This window comes from Hermetia illucens, chromosome 2 (assembly GCF_905115235.1).
Source record: "Hermetia illucens chromosome 2, iHerIll2.2.curated.20191125, whole genome shotgun sequence".
Taxonomy (NCBI): Eukaryota; Metazoa; Arthropoda; class Insecta; order Diptera; family Stratiomyidae; genus Hermetia; species Hermetia illucens.
In genome coordinates this window covers 176,292,220-176,317,192 of record NC_051850.1, presented here as the reverse complement: position 1 = coordinate 176,317,192, position 24,973 = coordinate 176,292,220, and the positions used below count along the sequence as shown (strand labels likewise).

The 24,973-nt window shown below is 46.1% G+C and overlaps 1 protein-coding gene across 1 annotated transcript in view; it reads left to right on the top strand.

Annotated features, from left to right (window-relative positions):
- Positions 1 to 24,973, top strand: part of LOC119650445 — an 809,140-nt gene that overhangs the window by 699,659 nt on the left and 84,508 nt on the right. The gene's annotated exons all lie outside the window — the stretch shown is intronic.

The following is a 24,973-nucleotide window of genomic DNA, read 5'->3' as shown; positions in this document are numbered from 1 at the left end:
CCGTTTGACGTACGGCAAGGCCCAGGATGAACGAGTAGGGAAGTCGCCGATTGGAAAAGTGAACCAGGCAACTCAAGTAACGCCGGTTCAAAACACAAAAGGGGAGAAACCGGGGAAGAGGCTGCGCGAGAAGCTGAATGACTCAACAGGCCAGCAAACCCCGAAAAGAAAAAAGGACTCAACTCCCAAAAAGGCGGAGTTCATGAAAAGTACGTCTGAAGCTACCAGTGAAACTACTGCAGTGGCTACCTCGAGAAAAGCGATCGAACCTTCAAAAGCGGATGCGGAAGCTTGGAGGAAGGTAGAACCGCGGAAAAGAAATTATTGGAGGAAGATTAGACCGGAGGTGATTTTCATTTCCAAACGAGGCGAAGGGTCATACGCCGACATTCTCCGAAAAGTGAAGGCAGACCCCGAACTCACCAATTTGGGAGACAATAACAGCCGCATTAGACGGCCGCAGAAGGGAGATCTTATGATGGAACTTAAGAAATCCAAGGATGTAACCGCGGACAAATTCTTAAGCCAAATCGGGAAGACTTTAGGGCAGGAAGCCGACATAAGAGCTAGCAGGCCGGAGATCACTATAATCTGCAAAGATAGAGATGAAATCACGACGAAGGAGGAGGTTCGCGAAGCGTTGGAGAAACAGTTCGATCTCGCCGGACTACAAGAGTCAGTGGTGAAAACGCTAAGGAAAGCCTATGGGGGAACACAAACCGCCATCATCAGCCTACCAGTGGAGAACGCACTCAAATTGTTAGCAGCAGGGAGAGTGAGAATAGGCTGGGTTATGTGTCGCCTTAGGGAACAGGTGGCGTTAAAACGGTGCTTTAGATGCCTTGGCTTTGGTCACATTGCGAAGTCATGCACTAACCCAAATGACAGGTCAAACCAATGCAGGAGATGCGGAGTGGAAGGCCACATCAGCAAGGACTGCGGAGCTGACCCAAATTGTCTACTGTGCAAAGGAAAGGAGGGTGTGGACCATCGGCACATTGCGGGCAGCAGCAGGTGCCCGGAATACAGGAGAGCCCTTAGCACGAATCGCAGATGAGGTTGCTACAAATCAACCTCAACCACTGCGAGGCGTTGCAGGATCTACTCGCGCAAACCATCCGCGAGAAAAACATCGATGTGGCCATACTAAGTGAACCATACCGAAACCGCGGTGGTAGCGTTTGGGTCAAAGACCAAACGGGCCAAGCAGCGCTGTGGACTTGTGGAGAACAAGCCTTCCAGGAAATAATGGAGCACCCGGAGGAGGGCTTCATCAGAGCGAAGGTGAAGGGCATCCACATCTACAGCTGCTATGCTCCACCCAGCGCTACACTCGTCGAGTATGAGCGGATGCTTGCTGCTCTTGTTTTGGATGCAAGAGGACGTTGGCCGATCATAATAGGAGGCGATTTCAAGGCGTGGGCTCTTGAATGGGGCAGCCGGGTAACTAATGTCAGGGGACGTGTTCTCCTCGAAGCATTCGCGGAGCTGGACGTGGTACTGGCGAATGTTGGGTCTTCGTACACTTTCCGGGGAAGGGGCCTGGGGTCTATAGTGGACCTGACATACGTGAGTGCCACTTTAGCCAGTAGAATCGCTTGGCATGTCAGTGAGGACTATACTCACAGCGCCCACCAGGCAATCTGCATAGAGATCAAGGGCGGATCGAGCTCGAAAAAGAGTTTTCGCAGAATGCCGGGTGGTATGCTTGGCTGGACAGTGAAAGCGTTCGAGGGGGACACGTTTTCCGCGGTGCTCAAATCCGACATATTCCTGAATGGTACGGCTGGAGAGAAAGCCACCCAGATCACTCGATGGGTGACGGAAGCATGCGATGCTACTATGCCCAGAAGGCGATTGCTCCCCAGTAGGCAACTAAACTACTGGTGGAACAACGAAATCGCAAGTTTGCGAGCCGCATGTTTTCGGGCAAGGAGGCTTTGCCAGAGGCTCAGGGGAAAACCCGGTGGCGACGGTCGAGAGGATGCACACAAGCAATTGCGTGGCCGCCTAAAGGAAGCCATTCGGAGGAGCAAAAAGAACTGCTTCAAACAGCTGTGCGACCATGCCGACATAAACACTTGGGGCGAGGCTTACAGAGTGGTGATGAAAAGGCTGCGGAAATCACCCCAGGTGACCTGCCCGCGCCTCCTGAAACAGATTGTTACCACTCTGTTCCCCCACCACGAAAATAGGGGAAGGCAAATTTTTGTCCAGCTAAATGACGGCATAATACCGCCTGTAACTGTGGAGGAGCTGCGGGAAATATGTGGTAGGTTCGGTGACAACAAGGCCCCAGGTTTGGATGGCATCCCCAACCGAGCTTTGAAACTGGCAGTGAAGACTAGGCCCGACCTTTTCGCCAATACCTTTGAGGCGTGCCTAAAAGAAGGAATATTCCCTGCCCAGTGGAAAAAGCAAAAGTTGGTGTTGCTTCCGAAGCCTGGCAAGCAACCTGGAAACCCAGCGTCGTATCGTCCTATCTGTCTGTTGGATACAATGGGGAAGATGATGGAGAGAGTTATCTACAACAGACTCCTGCTCATCGTCGAAGCCAGCAATGGTTTGTCGGAACGCCAGTTTGGTTTCCGACGCGCCCACTCTACGGTGGACGCAATTGGCATGGTGGCAACTGGAATAGAATTAAAGGGGCGTTGGCTGACATAGGTCTCCCCGGATACTTAGCGAATTTGGTGGAAAACTACCTCTCAGAGAGGACTCTCTGGTACGGGACGGATGAGGGCCCCAAAGAGTACATTGTCACAGCCGGGTACCACAGGGATCGGTACTTGGTCCCCTGTTGTGGAATATCATGTATAATGGGGTGCTTGCTCTTCCCGTCTGAGAGGGGACTACGATTGTCGGCTTTGCTGATGACCTAGCTGTGGTTGTTGCAGCAAAACACCCAGAAGATGTGGAGGTTTACGCAACGGAAGCAGTGAGAGCGGTAAAGTCCTGGTTAGAAAAGGCCGGGCTGACCTTGGCGGACGCGAAAACGGAAGCGGTCTTAATAACGAAACGCAGAAAAAATAACACTGTAAAAGTGTAGGTCGGTGGACATACGGTCGTATCAAAGCCGGCTATCAAATACCTGGGGGTAATAATTGACACCAAATTGAGTTTTAGGGAGCACCTAGAGTATGCATGCCAAAAGGCAGCCAGTGTCACCACGGCACTTGCAAAAATGTTGCCAAATATTGGTGGGCCGAAACATTTCCGGAGGTTGGTGCTAGCCGGAGTGGTGCGCTCCATCCTGCTCTACTCGTCGCCTGTGTGGGCAGAGGCGCTTGCAGACTCTCAGAGACGGAAGCAGGTGAACTCGGTTTACCGGCGGATGGCTTTGAGGGTTTGCAGTGCTTTTAGAACCACATCAAATGAGGCAGTATTGGTGGTGGCAGGCATGATCCCGGTTGACATTCTGGCCAAAGAAATGAGTGTCCTGTACAATGCAAGACATATGGAGGGGCATGCACAGCGTAGAAATGCGGCAAGGTCAGAGTCGCTTGATCTCTGGCAATGCAGATGGGACGAGCCTGCGAAAGGTCGGTGGACGCACAGGCTCATTCCCAATATTAGGGTGTGGCTTGAGCGAAAACATGGGGAGACCAACTACCACATTACCCAGTTCCTCACGGGACACGGTGGTTGCTACAGGCAGTATCTGCACCGCTTTGGGTTGGATGATTTTCCGAACTGTCCCAGATGCGATGGCATACCGGAGGATCCAGAGCATGTGATGTTTCACTGCCCACGATTTGTGATGGAGAAACGGAGCTTAAACTAGGTGCTGGGCAGGAGCGGGACCCCGGAGAGCTTGGTTACTGAGATGTTGGAGTCCGAGGAGAAGTGGCTTGCGGTTGGCTCCGCAATCATCCAAATGCAGGAGGAGTTGCTGAAAGAACAAAGAAGGAGGAAAGCTGCAAATAGGAGAAGGATGAGTGCCTAAGAGCAAACCTACCCCGCGAAGTAACACCTCAATGGTGGTCCCGCGGGGCTGGGGCTGGAGAGACCGGGGGTGGTTTTTAGTGGGTGTGAATCCCACACGCGCCCGCTGTTGTTCCGCCGTTCAGGCGGCGGAGCTGCGGCGGACGTGTCTTTCTAAGATTTTCCACCTTCGTGTACGTACAAAAAAAAAAAATATGACTCGGATACACTGTATGTATTCAAGAAAACCCCCCGCGTCGACTCCGTAAACCATCTTTGATCCATCGGTGAAAAATACTGCACCATAACCTTGCAACACGCCTCCGGTCTTCCACTCTTCCTTGGAAAGTTCACAGCAAAGTTTCTCCTCAAGTTCGACTTCCATGTGGCATAGTCCGTAGGGAATGCCCAGATTTCCCGAGGTATTTCATTTAGGATGTTAATGTGACCGTAGAGCTTCGCTATCCAACATCCGGACACACGTAGCCTGACGGCACTGTACGCCAAAACGTATTCAATATGGAGGTCTAAGGAGAAGATATGCAGGAGAACATTGAAAACATCCGCCAGACAGGACCGCAGAACCCCAGTAGCACCTGCATACGCGGTTCTTTGAATCCTATTAATCTTCGTTCTAATACAATTTTTATTCAAATCTTGCCACCATACAATAGAGCCGTACATTACGATTGGAAAGACCACAGCGGTAAACATCCAGAGAACCATCCTAGGCCGGAGACCATATTTCTTTACGAAGATTCCCTTGCAGGCATAGAAGACTATATAGGCGTTTTTAGCCCTCAGTTCCTGTGTTCAAATTCCAATTTAGTTATAGATACAGGATTACACCCAGATACTTTATATTGGAGGGAAGAACCAATCTTTGTTCAGTCACCCGTGGTAGGTGGAATTCAGATACCCTTGGCTTGGTATCTTCCATGATGTCGCTCCCAATGGACGGAAACATCCCTGACACTAATATCACCAAGTCGTCGGCATACGCCACCGCCTTCACTCCGCTGCTGGTCAATATTCGTGAAATTTCGTCCGCCACTATTAACCAGAGCACCGGACAGATGGCGCCACCCTGGGACGTGCCTCTGCTTACAGCTCTGGTCAAGTGGTTACCTCCCAGATCCGACTGGATTATCCTGATACTTAGCATGAATATAATCCAATGCATAAGATGCTCCTCCAACTCAAGGCTTCCTTCATAGCATTGGTGCTAACGTTGTTGAATGCTCTCTCTATATCCAAGAAGGCAGCTAAGGTATATTGCTTGTACTGCAGTGACCGCTCAACATCGTGGAGAGCAGTTTATCTGGATTCGCCTTTGAGCCAGTGCAGTAGGCATCTCCAAGACTGTGGTACGTATCCTAAAGAGATACAGCTCCGGTAAATATCAACAAGTCGCGGCACAACCCTTTCGTGCTACTTGTCCTTTAAATGCAGAGAGGCTGTTTATAGCCCAGCCGATCTTATCCACGGTAAGTGCCAATTTGATAGGCTCGCACAGCTGCGGTGGCTGCAAACCCTCCAAGCAAGGCTTCGAGTCCTCCTCGTTGGCGGAAAAGTGCGTTTGAATCAGCAGCTCCAAGGTTTCACCAAAAGATTCCATCTGGGGCCTTCCGACTTTTTAAAAACGGATTCGGCTCTTATGTTCCTTGGACAGAATCTTACTGAGCCTCGTGGATTTGCTGGTGCTTTCAATGTTCTGACAATAGTCCGCGGCGGTCCTGATGGCCGGCAATCCTTTTATGGCTGCCAATATTTGTGCCTGTAGCAGATTTTGAAGATTTCTCTGGTCAGCTTCCTGAGCCTGGAGAGATCTCCACCACGGTGGCAATGTCTTTTTGCTGTACTTAGCAAACCATGAGACTTTAAAGGCGGTTTCAAATGTCTTTTCCAGAGTCCCGACCTTTGACTCCAATTCGTCTGTCGTGCCAATCTTGCCAATTCGCGTACCTGAGAGTTTGTTCTTAATTCCTGTAGTCTCTGAAGAGTTTGAAGACCTCTGTGACGAGATCTAGACTGAAAAGTATCCAACTGTGATCCGAAAAGGATCACCCTCCAGTTTTCCCAACTAAGAATCCCATTGTCGATTAAAAGAGTGATTTCGAGGAGCTCCTCGCAACCGTCACAGCTCTCCAAGCTCGGGAAATAGCAGATTGGTGTTCTGCCCCTGTTACACACCGATTGGTTTGTATTATAGTAATAATAAAATCAAAGAATGACTCACCTCTCTTGTTGATTTCCCAGCTGCCCCAAAACGTATGGCTTGCATTGGCATCGCAACCTATTAACAGGTTTTCCCTCTTTGTTGTTATGGTGCTTGTCAAATGCTAAAGTTCTTCTTGGGGAGCTGATTGGTCGTGAGCCATGTAAGCTGAAGAAATATATATCAGTTCTCTGCGCCCGCCTCCTCCAGTTTGACCAGAAAAGCATGTAGGCTCTCCTTCTCTCTCTCTCTCTCTCTCTCTCTCTCTCCTTCTTCGTACAGGCCTCCTTATTCTTAGCAATCTCCTTGAGAATATGCATGGCCTTTTGGTGCTGGCTCTTGAGCAGGACATCAGCGCCAGCTTTACGGCAATGGATTGCAGGCGTAGTCGAGTAGTCCGGGAAAAATGCCCACCCTGGCTAGCCCGCCCACCATTTGCAAATGAAGATGCCCAAGGTATTCAGAGTTCACATACTAAACACCAAGTTCCCCATTGGCCACGCCGCCCTCCGAATATGCTGTTCCACCTTGGCTTGGGGTCCTATTACCACCTTCTCCAGTACAGAGAGAACGATCCCCGGGCTGTTGCTTCGGCTCATCCTCCCGTCAGATCTTCTGCCAGCGGACACGCAGATCCGGCCTCGAAGACGGTTTCCAGCGACGAGGAGGTCGTGTGAGGAAGACGACTGAGGAATTACAGAATTATGCAACTTTAACCTGAAACATAATCAGACCGGGAACAACTTGTTTCCTTTATAGGTGCAACACATCTGCCTAAACATAGAGAAAACCGGAGCAAACCATATGAATCCGTGGAGGGATATATTGAAGTCTTCGATAGCCATGGCCCAAAAGCATGAAAGGATCCTAGTACTGTAGTCTACCTTTCAGGTAAAAACGAAAAGAGAACTGTTTCCTTGTAACAATATATTTAGGCTGATATATACACGGTACGGTGATTCAAGGCTAGATCTAGCACCACAAATTTTCTCCTATTTGAGGAGGCGAAACGTTTGTGAAAGGTGGTTGTTGATGACGCAAAGCGGAAGCGTTGGCGTGAAATTTGGTCTGACTTATCTGTGATGAAAGATACCAAGTCCTTCACAAAATCCATGAAGGGTTTTCAGAGCTACTTCAGCGACAAGTCCCCATGTTGGTATCCTAAGAAAAATCTTGAGTATCTTGATTTTCTGCCTGGGCAGTTAAGTCCTCCTTCCTCCTCTCTTCCTCAACTCTTTTCTCTAGAAGAGCTGACGGTTGCATTGCTGAAGCACGAGCATGCCTCCCCCCTGGCACGGATAATATCACTTATCAACATGAACTATCAGCGGTTGTCGCCGGAAACATTCTCTGCACTGCTACAAGGGCTTAACCTCATCTGATAAGTACTTCTGAGGACTGGTTTATTATTCCCATCTCAAAAACACTTAAGGACCCAGAACTTTTGACCACTTACCATCCTATTTACCTTATTAATATGTTTGCCAAACGGCTTAACTCCATGATCAAGGTTCGTATCAACAATTTCATTGATGAATACAAGGTCCTGCCTGCTAACTGCTATGCCCTACGTCCGCTTACATCAATAATATCCTTTTACAAATTTTGATAGGAAAAGGTAAACGTCAGCAGTTTGTGGCTGTAATGCTGGATATGAAGAACGCCTATGAGGAAGTTAATCTGGTTACCCTTAGCTACGTAATGTCATTTTCCGCTTTCGTGCTGAAATTGTTTTATGAGTGTCAAGAATAATGTCCAATCGACGCCACCCCCTTTTTAGGCGAGGACGAGTTCTGTCAAAGACCACTTGAGCTCCATTATTCCTACGACCATAAAAGCAGGCAGTTTGATTAATTTTTCAATTGGTTTTTCTTGGGATTCCACACGCCTTAAGGTCATCAATCTCCATAGATCTGTGGTAAGACTCATTATAGAATATGCCGCTACGTCCACTATGAATCCGCCAAAAAAAAAACCTTAAAAAAAGGTCAACTCAATATCTGCTTGTATACTGAGAAGATTCTTGGGGCTGACCCGGACCACAACATTGCACCAGATTTTTGCTTTGGCCAACGAGCCGCCTCTCCGTTTCCCAAGGCCCCTCCTGGCAGTCAAAGATCTTCTTAAATTAAAGGAAAGAAATCCCCCCACCTATCATTTAGTAGTTCAGAACCTGGATGCTGAAAATGGTCTCTCCTCCATCTAGAAGTCGATCGGCAACTTGTTTGACACTGTAATTTCCAATATTATTACCGCAACCTCTAATAAGATTCAGGTTATCCTGTAGCAGAGCCCAACTGCCGGCTGCGTGTGGCAGGGCGGTGAAGAGCCTCAAATCAAGGGATTTTCTGGTCCTGGTGTCTGATGCTGCGTTCATGCGTGGTTGGTTTGCCTGTGCGGTGCTTGGTGCGGATGGGAAGCAAGTCGCACGTTCTTCTTAGGATGTCAGTTTGGATTTGGCGGCTGAATTTTTGCCGCGCTTCAGATCATCAAGGTGGCTTTCAGGAAGAGGGAGGAGAAGTTTGCATCGTCACAGACTCTCTCCATGCCTGTGATTTACTCAAACAAACTACGCCATCGCATCACCTAGTGGGCAAAATAAATGCCCTTTATTGGGGTGGTTCCTTCGAGGCGCTATCACCTTCTGCCCAGTTCGAAAAGCCTTTGTTCAACCCACTCTCTCTTTCAGTTCTGTGAGGCTGATGGATCGCTTCATTGCAGCTATGAGTAATCTTTCGCTGAATTTTGGCGCACCGAGATTTGACAACACTCTTGGGAGTACCTTAGTCCTATGAAGAGGAGAAAATGTATATAGTATTCTTCCGCAAATAAATAAAGTAATCATTCAATGACTTTGATTGCACGTTGATATCCAAAGGGCTTTCCTCCGGACCAATGTTGGTCGAAGTCCCAGATCAATCCTTTCATGAATAAGGGAGAACATCCATTGTCGTTCTAAAGTTCTTCAATCCACCAAGAAAAATCACGTGTCTGATCCTGTCGGCCCAGCATATCAAAACAGAATATAAGAAAAACGGGGAGCAAACTAAGGCCCGAATTCTACTCTATCTATCTATCAGGCTTTAGTTTGCTCCCTGTATTCCTTATAATTACCTGTATCTAGACTAATCAATCGTACAAATCTTGAAGTACCCATTTTGCCGCATATAAGCCTGTCGGGAAGTGGAAATTTGGAGAACGACTCTTCTAACACTTACACTTTCAATAACTGGACCATCACTATTAAATGGATCGCACGAAATAGAGGCGAATATTCTCTTTAATCGTTGAATCAAATACATGTTTATGGAATATTCCCTTTCAGTTCAATCTGCATAAACTCGGCTGCAATGAACTCTGTTTTCACTGTGTCGAATTTTCTCCCTTTCGTCGATATTAATACTCATCGGCCATGTCCATGGTAAATAGTATCATCATCGTCATGCCACCGTAGTGAAAGCACTCACTCAGTAAACAACGTCGAAGTTTCCCATTTTACCACGGTAAAATTCGCTGTTATGGTCAGCTTTATATTTGTTTCTGCTCAATTTAGCAATTCAGGGAGTTATCGATTTTACAATTACCATTACTTGTTTGGGATAAACACAGCACTTAAAAAGTAGTAGTTGGTCGTTCATAGCTTCCTCTATGAGGATGCAAGCTCAAATTTGATTCAGTTTGATGCGATTACAGCAGAGAATGCATTAGGTACAAGGATATAAAAGGAGCTCACAGAAATGAGTCAACAATCGAGAATGGATCCTTCAGATATTGAAGATTCAACGACTCTATCATATGGGAAATTTCGTAAGATAGATAGAAATGTTTGTCACATGTTCCGGGGTGAATAAGCTAAATCCGCTCACTACTTCCCGAGACTCATGCACTCCTTCTCTACTGTTCTGCGCCAAATGCCCTCGGGCGACCCATTCGTCGGTCGTCTTGGAAAAATGGATTCCACTGCATGGCGTAGCCTGTAAGGCAATTGTCGCCCCTCCTTAAAGTGTGACCTATCCACTGCCACTTCCTCCTTCCGATTTCAGTGCCTACGAGTGGCAGGCCTGTGCGCTGACAAAGTTCTTCGTTTGAGATCAGGTCAGCGCACTCCGATGATACCACGTAAAAAGGTATTGACTAAAGCTTGGAGAGATAGAGACTAAAGAGCCATTTGGCCAAGGTCCATGACCCGCTGGGAGAACAAGCAGATATTATCGGCGTAGTCGGTGTATTTGAGGAAAGATGACATTGTCCATTGAACTCCTCCACGTCCTCCCGACAAGGCAATATGAAGAACATCACCGGCAACAAGAAGAAATAGTGTTGGTGACAGGATGCAACCCTAACAGACTTCGTTTAGGACCTCAAAATCCTCAAGATTTTACCTAACCATCAAATGTTGCTCTGATAATAGCTATTGCTGCATACTGTTCACACTATCGAAAGCTTTCTCGAAATCGATGAAAAGCAGGTACAGCGAAGATCTAAATGTGTAAATCTCCATCATTTTCAGCTAAGTAACACTGACCCTCTACAAATAAGATCAAAAATATACATGTCCACTGAGTATGTGATAATAATCATTCTAACGGCTTAAACGTGGTCATACATCTCTAATAAATTGTACAGTTCATCTACTCTTCGATTTGCTCTTCGAAGGTTACTGAGAGTTTGAGCCCTCTCCTCACGAGCGATCACTTTCTTATCCTCTTCATCTTTTTGAGACATACAGAACTCGACTCTACAGCGACCACAACTATTAGATTACTCCTTCTATCAGCAATGCCGCGCGGCCGAATCCACTTTTGGGCGCTGAAACTTCGGAAGTTTTTGTAATAAGGCTAGTCGTTGAGTCCATTAGTAATTAGGCCATGATTTTTGTTAGTCCCGCATGAGTCCTATGGCTTATTTACCCCTGTCGAGATTGATTCAGAAGATTTACCTACGTAAATTGTCTTGCTGTGTCACCTTGATATTGCACTTCAAAGGAAATATGCTGGTAATCACTGACCGAGTAGTTCTCCAATATTCTCCACTATTCAGCAATGAGTCCCATTTCTAAGAATCAAATGCCTGGAGAATCTGGTTAAGCTATGCCTCACTATAGAGTCTTTGCATTCACCACCAACTGGTACAATCCCTTTTATATTTGCGAACTCACTCTCAAGGCACCTAGTTTTCCCGAAATATAGGCACTGGTTGGTTACAGCTTAAGCCAAATTTAGGAAAAGGTTATTCTCGCACACTTCTCCGGCTATGGCTCCTTATGTGCCAAATAGACAGTATTGGATCCCGTCATTTTGCATATTCCATCAATGCACCCTGGGACGAACACTTGGACCACCGAATCTCAACCAGTCTTCTCCATACCATGCAAATGATCCACCCGATTTTTATTTTCTTGCTACGGAAAGCTGGTTTCCAGTTTTCTTAAGCGTCAGCTTTTGTCTACTGGAGTTGGCAGATATAATGATACCACGAGATTAGTTACATCTGATTAATCGCATCTGTTTTTGTTTCCCCTAGCCCTTCCTTGTCCATAAAACAGTTCATATGTCTTATTTCAAGGGTGAGGTTGATTCAAGAAAGAACCCTTCTTGTTAGCCCTCCTCAGATACCGACATCGCCTCTTCATTCAACCTTTCTCTTTTGGCTGCTAGAGCGACGTCGCCTTTTCCATTGGAACTATGGGCCCCGCTACCTTTTCAGAAAAGGTCTAAGCACGAGGGCGCTGTCAATTTGCACTCTTTTTATGGTAAAATCGATCTAAAAACTATCCACTGTCTTCTCGCTAGATTTCCTTAGCTGCAGCATCAGATACGCCTTTTGCGTACGCCTGATACGACTCACAATTCCAGATCGGCTTTGACTTTCCGAGGGATATCGGCATAGAACATATCTTCTTTCTTGGAAATAATGATTATTTCCGGACGATTTTCGTTTTCTCTTTCTGCCGCTTCTGGCCCCTCACCTTTGTCTATTCTTCGGGTTTACGAGAACTGTAAGCTCTTCCCCTTTTTCGAAAGTTGGGGCCGTAAACGAAGAACCACCGGAAACTTTCTCCGGCGCAGCTTTCTTCGGCGAAGAGACCATTACTCTCTATTGATCGGTGGCAAGACCTATCTTAGAGTAGCTACGTCAACCATGAATCCGCCCTGACACTTTGAAAACAAGCTTAATTCTATATCTACTCGTATTCTGAGAAGATGCCTGGGACTGACCAGAACCATCCTCTTACACTAGATTTTTACTTTTGCTAAGGAGCCGCCGCTCGGTTTCAGAAGGCCCCTCTTAGCATCCAAAGAACTTCTTAAACTGAAGGAGAGAAATCCTTCTATAATATAATGATACGAAACTCGGATGCTGTCAATGGTCTATCTTCGATCTATAGATCGTTCCGGAGCTTGCTTCACACTGTAGTTTCCATGATTTCAAATGAAATTCAGATCATCTTGTCTTATGATTTGGGAGGCACGTGGCGCCTGCTTGTGGTAGGTTGGCCGATGGCCTGAAATCTAGAGGTTTTCTGGATGCTGCCTTCAGGGGTGATGGTTTGGCCTGTGCGGTGGTTATTGCCGACGGGACCCTGGTCTCACACTTTCCCTTGAATGTTAGTTTGGTTTTGGCGGCTGAATTTTTTACTGTCTTTCAGGACATCAAGTTGGCTTTCAGTATGGGTGAGGAGAAAGTTGCCATCATTACAGACAATCTCCAGACTCCAGTAGGGAAAATACATGCCCTGACTTCTGACGCCTGTTTTAAGCCACTGAAATTTCTCTGATACCCGGCTCATTTGGGATACCCATTAAATGAGCTTGCCCATGTAGAGGCCCGCAAGTCCCTGGGTTCGTATTCCACGAGATTGGTCGAGACCTTCCCTCTTGATGTTCTTGGCCTTTTTTGGCCATAAACGATAGTGTGTTTCTGGCAGCATATGTTAAGTGCCTGCCATCAGTCCTGCTGGTGTACCTCGTGGGTAGTATCAGGTCATTTTTGGACTGTTAGCCTGCCGGGTCCCAGAGAATAAACAAAACCAAACAACAACAATATTTGTTGTGGTAGCTCTTCTAACTAATATACAGAGCCATATGGTTTTGCCGATCTTCTTGTGCTCTTTAGGTGGCTCGCCTTTACTATGGACTAATTCTACTATTTCATCATGGATTTTTTTTCACCACCCTGTAGGAGGTTTGCACCCAACACTCCTGAGCCAGCACTATTCCAATGTTCTCCTTGGAACTTGCCCTTGTAATTACCGCGGATGCAGTTTTCGCATGGTGGAGCTTTATCTGGATTATCATAGTGCTGCCCATTGACTCCGTTATTGTTTTGAACTCTTCTCCACTGTCGGAGTACCGCCCTCCTCCTCCGACATGGCGCTTTCCTGTGCATCGCTGCCCACCCTGAGCCCTAGTAGTCCTCGATCCAGGTTGTCCAGCTTCTGCTCTTCACTGGGCTGCTGATCCAGTCCTTTCCGCCTCTATGGCCTTCAAGAGTTCTTCGGGGACCTCGGTATGCTTTTCGCCCGGTGTCTCCTCCGAGGTGTCTTTCCTCGGTTTTTCCTTCTGCACGTGCGCATGTATGTTGTCAAATCAATAGTTGATATGGCAACTCCGATGTTTGATTGCCTTCAAGGATCGGTCATCTACCCCTATCGTGAGGAGTCTACCCTTTTCCTCCACCTTGCTTCTGAAGACTCTCAATAATGAGCGATTAGGAGGTACATGAGATCTTCCGTCACTATTGTTGCGGCTTTCGCGAGAACAACTGTGATCATGTGTGCTCCTGGTATATTTTCCGCAGCACATCTTGACAGTTCTGCTCCTTCCCAGCTTGGCAATTTATGAACTATGTTTCTAAGCTACTGTACAGTGTCCTCCGTCGCGCAGTCACCAGTATATCACCTGGTCGAAAGCGTATCCCGGTGAAAACAAGTTTCGCAGTCCATCGCTTGCACATCTGCCTGACGACAAAGTTTTCAATACTTTCCTGCTCCCCATGAGTGAGTATTTGCTCGGAAAACATTTTTGGTAGTATGGCTAGCTGAATGCCCTTGACCGCACTAGCATAATCTGATCCTTGTCTTCACCCCTGACCTGCTCGGGATTTCTCCCTTCTTGGGTTCAGGTTTGGATTTTTTGGGAGCATTCCCTTCATGCGGGCTAATCTCTGCTGCTCCCCGGTTTCCCGGCTCAGATAAAATCAATCCTGAACCTTCTTAAGGACCTCTTCTGGTTTCAAGTAATGCAGATACCATTTAACACCTGCGCGACTGAGATCTATTTCCTTCCTGATGTTTCATATATTGACCTCAAACGTGCTTTTGCTTGCCCCTGCTTTTTGAGCAGTGGCATTCGTTGGTTGCTGTCCTCGCAGTATACCAATGTTGACCTTGGATTCACTGCTTGACGTCCTAACTTCTCCCTTCCTGGAGTAATCACCAGGCTCTCAGTATTTGGAAGATATGCCTCCGCCTGGTGAACAAGTTTGTGTGTGGTACGGGGTCCCGCTTGTTTGGTTGTAGTTTCTTATTTTAATACGGGTACTCATTTGATTCCTACCAGTACGGGGGTTTGGAGATCCGCCATGACATAACCCCCCGTAGCACGGTAAGGTCTAACTTATAATACTCACTGAGGCGATCAGATATCAGTGAGACTCCGTTCGAATACAGTCAGTTACCCCCGACAGCAAACTATCCAATGGACACGGTTCACATGGCACCCTGAATTTGGGGAGATGTTTTTCGACTCCCTAGTCTAGCCCCGTAGAGGGTGTGGTTATCACCACTCACTAACGGTCTTGGTAGACGAGAGGCTTGCTGCCTGCTGGATACTATGGGGAAGATGATGGGAGAGTCATCTACAACAGACTAACACCCATCGTCGAAGTCAGCAATGGTTTGTCGGAACGCCAATTTGGTTTCCGGCGTGCCCGCTCTACGGTAGACGCAATTAGCATGGTGGTAAACTAGGCAAAAGGCAAAAGGTCTGGCGGCTGCTGTGCCGTGCTGGTGCTGGATGTCAAAAACGAATTCAACTCGGCAAACTGAAACAAAATTAAAGGGGCATTGGCTGACATAGCGAATTTGATGGAAAACTACCTTTCAGGGAGAACTCTCTGGTACGAGACGGATGAGGGCCCCAAAGAGTACATTGCCACAGTCGGGATACCACAGAGAATGGTACTTGGCCCCCTGATGTGGAATATCATGTATAATGGGGTTTTTGCCCCTCCCATCCCAGAGGGAACTACGATTGTCGGCTTTGCTGATGATGTAGCTACGGTTATTGCAGCAAAACCCCGAAAAGATGTGAAAGCCTATGCGACGGAAACAGTAAGAGCGGTAAAGTCCTTGCTAGAATAAGCCGTACTGACCTTGGCGGACGCGAAAACAGAAGCGCAGGAAAATAACACTATGAAAATGGAAGTCGGTGGATATACGGTCGTATCGAAGTCGACTATCAAATACCTGGGGGTGATAATTGACACCAAATTGAGCTTTAGGGTACTCCTAGAATATGCACGCCAAAAGGCAGCCAATGCCACCGCGGCACTTGCAAAAATGTTGCCCAATATTGTTGGAACGTAACGCTGCCGGAGTGATGCGTTCTATTCTGGTTTACTTGTCATCTGTGTGGGCAGAGGCGCTTGCAAACTCTGAAAAGCAGAAGCAGGTGAACTCGGTTTACCAGCTGATGGTTTTGAGGGTTTTCAGTGCTTTTAGAACAACATCAGATGAGGCAGTATTGGTGGTGGCAGGCATGATTCCTGTCGACATTCTGGCTAAAGCATGGAGTGTGCTGTATCATGTAAGACGTATGAAGGGGCACACAGATCGTAGAATGGCGGTAAGGTCAGAGTCTCATGATCTCTAGCAGCGCAAATGGGACGAGTCTAGGAAGGGTCGGTGGACGTACAGGCTCATTCCCAACATCAGGGTGTGGCTTGAGCGAAAACATGAGGAGACCAACATTACCCAGTTCCTCACAGGACACAGCAGTTGCTACAGGCAGTATCTGCGCCGCTTTTGGTTGGATGATTTTCTGAATTGTCCTAGAAGCGAGCATGTGATATTTCACTGCCCAAGGTTTGTAACGAAGAGGAGGAGCCTAAACCTAGTGTTGGGCAGGAGCGTGAGCCCGGATAATTGAATTGCAGAGAGGATGAGTTGCTGAAGAAGCAAAGAAGAAGGAAAGCCGAAAGGAGGAAAAGGACGAGCGCCTAGTGGCAAATCTACTCCGCGAAGTAATACCCAAATGGTGGTCCCCCGGAGCTGGGTCTAGAGAGACCAAGGATGGTTTTTAGTGGGTTCAAATCTATTCCACTATTTCAAAGTCACGGACTCCTATTTCAATAATCCTGTCTAACAAGTCCTATTCACAAAACTGGCCGCTATCTGAAGTGGTTTGAAAGTCGATTCATAAACAAAACCAGTGACAATAGGAGGACTTGTTTGAATATCAAGGATTATCTAGCCTCCTCTTCATGGTAGAAATGGAAAAGTGCTACATTTTCACAATGTGAAGCCTAGAGGTTGAATCTGGCTTGCTTCCATACATGAGGGGGGCGCCCACAATGAGCATTAGCTGAGTTTACCTCTATATAGGCCATGATTGCAATCTGGCTATAATTTTCGTAGTAAACTTTCCCAGGCTTTTATCACTAAAGGCTATACAGCACAAAATACTGGATACAGCAAAACCATTTCCACTAAAAGCTGTATCAACCACAAATATTGCAATGAGGCAATTGTTTCAGATCATAAACCGTGAGTTCGCTGACCATTAGCGGCTTTATTGTTTCGACTAAATTCATTGTATTCGCACTCCCTCCATCGCTACCCACTTGTAATTGTTCCATTGAAATCCTCATACGGTTGCAAAATCGGAAAATTAATTAACTCATCCGAATATTTGCTTGAATGCATGTAATTTCTGCTCGCACACTTTAGGAAGTGAATACGCTCCAGCAATGCGTTGATAATGACGAGAAAGAAGGGATCCGAACCAATGCAAATATCATTAACCCAGTACCACATTATCCCACCCTTTCCTGCTAGATATGTTAGTCCTTTTATTCGTAGCTCTTCCCCCTTTATGTACACCTACTCCATGTAAAAATGCCTGATAATGGGAAATCCCTGCGCTTTTAGACCGGCATCATATTTTTTACACAGGAAACTTGTTAATGTTTTAAAAAAAAAAAGTCAGCGCTAAGTCAGAGAGGAAAAATTGCTAATTAGTCTGATAATGAGGAGGAACTGATGCTGCGAGAATGGCAGAGAGGAAGGTGCAAATAGAAATACGAACAAAGGGGATTGCCCTAAATCTGGCTCTTGAAAATTTTGAATTTGCATCATCCTGCCGAGTTTGAAGCTACTCCTAAAAGATGAGCCATTTTTAAAGCATCTGATGGTCTTTAGTTGATAAAGTTTATTTCTCGAAAAACTCACTCAGAATGTGTTGACCCCACCCCCTTCCTTTCTCCTCCCTCCGTTGGAGCTCATAAAAAGGAACTTAAAACTGTTTCGTCGTGGTTATCTTTCAGCGGGATACGACTTAAAATTTCCCTCACTAAACTGAGTAATTTTCAGTGATTTTCCGCCAGTCCTCGGACTAAAAATGTGGTACTTTTCCAAAGTCAGGTCCAACCCAGCCATCTCATTACCTAAGTGATTCGGTGACACACTGAATCACGTGAATACCACCTGCCGTGATGACTGGCAATTGGACTTGCAAATGAAAAGAGACTCAATTAGTGCATCCTTAATTAAGAAAATGAATTGCAAGGATAAGTTGGTCTGTTTTCAGAATTTTTCACCTTTCATTGGAGCGTATCCTTGAGCTAAGTCTCCTGGTGACATGTAAGTAGCATCATCTGAATGGCATCAACAGCAGCATCAAAAGGAGCCTCATCGTCGTTTGTATACCGGAGGTCCTTACTGGGGGAACATCATCTTAACTCTTTACAATCAATAAGGAGCTATATCGTGTCATATGTGCAGATGAAGTAAAGCATCCCTTTTCAATTCACCCGGTTGATCTTTCTCGGGTGTAACGAAAGCTGGAAGAATTGCTATCCTTTCGCTCCATCCGTTATTCCATTAGCAAGTGTTGACTCCTGGGTGAAATGATTTCTATGCTGTTTTGCACACATAGTCGTTGTTGGCAGTAGAAATAGAGCCTTGATAAGAGCTTATGGCTTTCTGGTCCTTGGTAGATTACTCTAGATCCTTAACAGGCAAAGAAAGTGCACTAAGCGCAAAAGGGCAAACAGATATTTGAGCAAACTTTTTAATGAGAGCACTCCAAAGAAAATTGCCCTTTTAGTAGAGGATTGTGAAGCATTTGCATAGGAGCTTGGCAACCATTCCATGGCAAAGTATGAAGGATGATACCCTTGATTTGTAGTGAATGCAATTTTTCCAATACAAAAATAAAAGTGTTTATGAGTTTTCCACTTTGTTCTTTGGTCTGGTTCATATTTGCTGACATATTTCTCAGAAGGACTATTCCATACCCAAAATGAGTCTTGTCAGCGAAGCAAAAAAGCGAGCTTAAATATGAAAGGTCCTTCGAAGGACTAAGAATGTCAAAGTGAATAGACAATACCTCTCTTCTGAAGATCCCAAGGTTGTAAGGGGAAGAAGCATGAATAACACTCCTCTGAATGCCTGTAGACCACCACGGTGTCTCAGAGGATCAGTGTGGAAGAACTTGAGAATCCTGTAAGAAAGATGCAAATTCGGCACCTAACAAATAGGTGTAAGATGCACCTCTAAGTAATGAGGGGAAGGAAGAATTTAAGGCTCAGCACGCATAACCGGTGGAAGTTGTCCGACGCAGTGACTGGATCAGGCTCCCTTAATGATCAATATGGCGCCCAAGCTATTAACCATGGGGAGAGTTAACTTCTAGACACCATGACGACCATGATGACCAAAAGAATGGCTACATCTACATCTTTCACCACAATCGATGGCGCCACTTGAGCAGATTTGTACCCGTTTATCAATCGCTCCTGCTACCAGACTACAATAGCGGGGAAAGGGGGCAGGTACAACGTCATACCACCTTTTATTGCGCCAAAGATTCTCTACAGTTTTTTTGCAATAGGCACAATTGACGACGCAGTAGATAGTAGACCAGTATCAGTTTATCCTTCGCAACGATACAATCCCAGACGTCATCAGAGAATATCTTCAGCTTGACGTCATCGCGGAAGCTGTTGGCCCGATCTCATGTCGCTCCAACGAGCCCCTGCTGAACGTTGCCTCACCATCAAAACAACTATTCGTGTCGAGGCTAGCTTACTCACCCACTGCCGACGACATTGTGGCCTACATAAGAAGCAAGGTGAACTGAACTCCGTCACCTCTCTCGTGTGTGAAGCACAGGATGCCTCCCCCGATCGAGTTATAGCTTCCTTCAAAGTTGCATATCCCCACGACTTGGACGCTATCGCACAGTCTTCTTTTTGGTCGCAATGGGTCTTCATCAAGCCTTATCAGAGGACCAGGCCTCGAAAAAAATTTCAGCGCGCCTGCCTCCGTCACCACTCTTCTTTACCAAAATGTAAAATGTCACATTTTAATAAGGGGCGACGATTCAGCTGGTGGCTACGGCATGCATTTGGCAAGTCAACCAGCGGAGGTGTCCTGATAGCTGTTAGGTCCCCTTTGTCGGCCGAAACCATCCTTTCCTCCTCGTTTTCCACTTATGATTCTGTCACCGGACGAGTCATACCCCCCAAAGTATACCCTTTATCATATCCTGTGTATGTCTTCCGTGCCTCAGCCGCCTTCTCTGTACTAAGGCTTCTTCGACAAATTTTTTAGGATTCCTAACCGTTTTGTTCCCCTCTCTTCCTTTCATACTCTGTCCCAACTTTCCTATGCTCTCTTAGACTACTACTGCCGGAATTCTTTCCCTCCTCAATATCTCTTCCCGCCATTCCCTTCCTTTATCCTCTTTCTGTGCCCTCGAATTTAACCATTCCAGAAATCACTTAAACCGCACTCTTGGTCTTGTTCTCTTTAACCATTCCATGTGCTGCTTTTCTCAGTCCCCTCATATCCCCTGAGCCTCTGACGCCCATTATTCTGTTCTTAAGTTTGATGCTCGATTCATCCCCTCCCCCTCCAGTTGTCGTGCCCATGGCTGGCAAATTTGAATTTCATAAAACAAATTTCGATGGTCTGAACTCAACCCTAGCAACAATCAACTAGGCTCCCCTCCTCTCTCCAAGGAAGATTCTACGTTGTTGGAAGTAAGGGAGACGAAAGGTACAGAAGCGGGCGGGATAGTCAACACGGAGGAGATTCATCTTGAAGAAGAGCGAGTGACGGAATTTACGCTGTATCTTTTCTAGGGTAAGCCAATAACAATCACGGAAGGGGGACCAAATCACGGAACAATACTCAAAGATACTTCTCACCAGGGAGTTAGAAAACATTATTGAGGATTGGACCGAGGTGAAATCGGTACAGGAACGCAGTATGAAACCTGACATTTTGGAAGCACGGTTGGTGATATCAAAGTAGTGGCTGTCAGGACGGAGTTTATCGTCGAAGGAGACACCCAAGTCGAGAATAGAGTTCAAGAGAGTAGGAGAAAGGGTTGGGAAAGGTTTTAACCAAGTAACACATCGAGTGGCATTTGCTGACATTAATAGCCGACTTATTAGCTGTGCAACAATGGACCAAAATATCCAGATTCCTGGAGTCCTGCAGGGAAGCGCAATTCATTGGGGACGAAACAGAAAACAGCTTGAGGTCATCGGCGTATATCAAACAAGGACAAATGAGGATAGAGGGGAGGTCGTTAACATAAATAAAAATAAAAAGGCCCTAGAATGGATCCTTGTGGCCCATGAGAGGAGGGAAAAAAGAACTGAAAGTGCAACCATAAAAGGAAACGCAACAAAATGGCAAGAGGAGGCAAGCCATATAACAAGTAATGGAGGAATGTTTAAAGAGGCGAGTTTGGACAATAGTATCTCGTGGTTAACGGAATCGAAAGCCTTAGAAAAGCACATGTAAATGACGTGGACTTCCTGCCGAGAGTTGAGGTATTTGACGACAAAGTTGATGAAGTCCAGAAGATTAGTAGCAGTGGATCGACGTTAGCTATAAGATGGTCGATGTGAGTGGCCAACAAGTCATTGACGTACCTCTCGAGGATCTTGGAGCAGGATGGGAGGAGCGAAATAGGGTGATAATTCGCAGCAAGAGTATAATCACGGCCTTTATGTATTGGAAAAATAAGGGCTTTTTTCTGCAGGCTGGGAAAATGGCACTATTCGAGGCTTTTATTGAAAATAATGCAGCGAGGAAAGGAAATGAACTTAGAGCTTTTTAATCAGGAAGAAATTGGGAAGACCACTGGGGCCGGGCTTGATGTTGGCATCAAGGTTGTCAATGAGGTACTCCACCAAAGAGGCAGTAATGAGGGGAATGGCAGGAGATTCGGGGGAAGCTCAGAAGGGGGAGAGAGCCAGAAGAGGGACAGGAGTTATGCACCGAGGAGAAGTAACTGCAATATAAATCACAGGATAGCTGAAGAGAAGTAGCAGTTGAGCCAGAGAATTTGATGAAAGTGGGAGGGGAATTTTATGAAAGAGTGCGGGCGTTACTGATGTGAGACCAAAAGGCTTGAAGTTACCACGCGCCAATTCGACTTCAACACTGTCCAGATAACCCTTCCTAGACTTAACTATCAGTGATTTAACTAAAGTTTGCAGAGCGCTGAAATAGTCAAAATCTGCACGGCTTCCAGTGGATAAAAACTTTTTCCTCACAGATTGATTCAGACGAAGTTTTTAGGGATTTCAGTGATGAACCATAATGGGTAGGAGCTCAAGGATTTGGGAGAGGAAGGGACGTAACTAGGAAGGAGGTCAAACAGAATGGAATGAAAGGAGAGGAGGGCTTGATCGCAGGCTAATGGTGAGAGAATAGGAGCCCAGTTAATTGACGCCAGACCTAAGCTCAAACCTTCAAAGTTTCCCTTACGAAAGTTGAGCTTAGAGGACTTGCGCATACTATGGGAGTTGAGGCGTGGCAGTTGTACCTCGAGCTCCAGAGCAGGATGATGGACATCAGGAGTAATAGGGAAGAGCATGAGAAGATTGAGAAAGGAGCCGCTCTGGCATGTTGGAGTGGACTAGATAGAGAGTGAGATTTAGATGATTTGTGGTGCGGTTGAACTGAGGAGCAGCACAGGTGTTCATGAAAGTCAATAAAGGGAGAGATGGATGAGAGGAATAAATAGGAAGTTGTGGCAGGCCGAAAATGTTAGGCCAGGAGAGCAAAGGGCAGACAGAGCAGAGTGAAGGGGAGAGAGAGAAAAGTTATACTAAGGACTTTTTAAAAACTGTCGAAGAATTCATCGTACAGATAGGAGGGATTAAGGCAAGAGAATACGCAACATATAATAAAAGGAGCGGTGTTGGGAGGGAAACCACGTAAGGTGATGCAATCGTAGGGGGTAGAAGATTAAGAAAAAAATGGATTCAGCTCGTAGGGGGGACTTAACCACGATCAAGGCGCCTCCACCAGCTGACTTACCTGAAGCTACGCCATCTCTGTCGAAGCGAAAGCCCTCGAGGAGCTCAGAGCTCAAAATCCTATCATCCAACCACGTTTCAGTGATACAAATGAGATGGCGTTAACAAGCCAGGGCAGTGAAATTGAAACACGATAGCCTAGTACTTAGGACTCTCACATTTTGATAATAAAGATTTAAGTTGATCGATGAACGGAAGGGGTTGAAGGCTCTCCTGACCACTGGGAGTAATGGCGGGCTTGAAGCGCTCGAACTCCATTACCGCCTGAAATCCCGAGAAATTCTGTTTAGTGTACGTCGTGACTAGAGAGAATTTGCTATTGCGCTGGTCAGAGGAGTGAAAGAGGCCACAGATCGCTATGATTTCAGAATCATATACCCCACCACGAAAGAGCTTGCATATGGTCTTAAATCTTTCGATGGTCTGGTGAGGAACGTTAATGGTTGGCTTCTCATCCACGATGATGATCAGCTGTTCAGAAGTAAAAAGAACACTTCTCCATGGTTTTTTACCGTATTGGATCCGGTGGGGTTCCTCCTCTTGTGGATGAAATGGCTAGTCACCGTAACATGGAGATACGGACTTTCCTTCAAGTATAACGAAAATCATTTCGGGCATGAATGCACTCAAAGGAAGTTAAGTCGCTGGGCTTAACGGTCTCCCCGCAGAGTTATTTATCACTGCAACTGCAGTTGCTTCAGATTTGCTGCTTCCACTCATACGGAAATCTTGGGAATCCGAGACGTTTCCCAGAGAATGGAAAAGGGGATGATCGTTAAAATTCCAAAAAAGAGCACCCGTTTTGAATCTGACAATTACAGGAGCATCTACGTGCTCCCAAAGATAATGGCTAAAATAATCCTGGAAAGCATCAAAGAGCAGCTCGAAGCTTGATTGATAGAGAGGGGGTACGAAGGACGTGGAGGAATTCAGTGGACAATGACATCTTCCCTCAAACACCTGGACCATGCTGGTGACATGACATCTATCTGTCCTCCCACCGAGTTATGGGCGTTGGTCAAATGGCCCTGGATAAAAACAAAGGTTCTCAGTCTGACGGATCACCGCCCTCTCCCTATCTGCATTAATCAAAAGTTCCAAGCTTTCGTCAATACCTGCCTGCGTCATATCATTGAAGTATGCTGGCCTGACACAATCAGAAACGAAGAGCTTGGCTTGCACGCAGGCCTGCCACTCGTACGCACTGTGTTCAGAAGACGGAAATAGCAGTGGATAGGCCATGGTTTAAAGAGGGGTGATCGTACTCTATGCAATGGACTCCACTCTCTCAAGATATCCGACAAGAGGGTCACCCCAAGGGCACTTGGCGCAGGACAATAGAGGGAGAATGCGAACGTCTCCGGATGTCGTGGGGGAGCTGGAGGGCTTTTTAGGTAACCGCAAGGGATCGCGCGTGAGTGCGCTTATCGCTAATGACTCTTTCGTGTTATGTCGTAGATTCAAAGATTTTTTCAATCCCCTTGAACACCTCATAATCGGATTCATATCTTCAATATAAGCATGGTCATCCAATTTCCCTTGTTCTTTTGTAACCATCAGTGTTTTTTCCAATAAAATGAAGATATTGACGTTCTATCCCGAGTTATCCTTTCTGTGAATTAAACCCTTTCCATATTTAATTTGCACTCACTCAAAATGCGTGCCAACCAACCACACAATGACAAATGTCCCAATAAACTCCCTTAATTCCAAATCCGTGATATAATTCAAAATAGCTCTGAGCAAAGCAAACATATGTAGGCTCCCCAATTATTTCAATATTTGGCGTTTCCCAATGTACACAGGATATACTTAGAACCTTAACGCAACGACTTCATCTTCTCCACCTCAATCCCGGCCCAATAGCATGAAGTTTCCACGGCTACCAGAGAGAGAGGTTTTGTTAAATTCAATATTCGTTAACGTAACCTACGGCATCACACAAATTTCACAGAAAATAGATAAACTAATTACAATGACACCTACTTCACTCTATTGCCAATTACCCACGCATATAGTCAGGAGCCGATATAGTATCCATGTTACAAAAGCCACTTTACTAAATTCCACTAATGAACGCGATTGCGGAGAGGTACTGGTAAACTAGCTAAAATTGCCGAAGGAGCCTAGGAATTGGTAGTATCAATGCAAGTGTGAATAAATCCAATAATAATCCTCCAAGCGTACTGTCATGGATGCATTATCAACGGGAGATCAAGGGGCTAACCATTGGATTTTATAATGTGTTGGAATAATGATACCTTA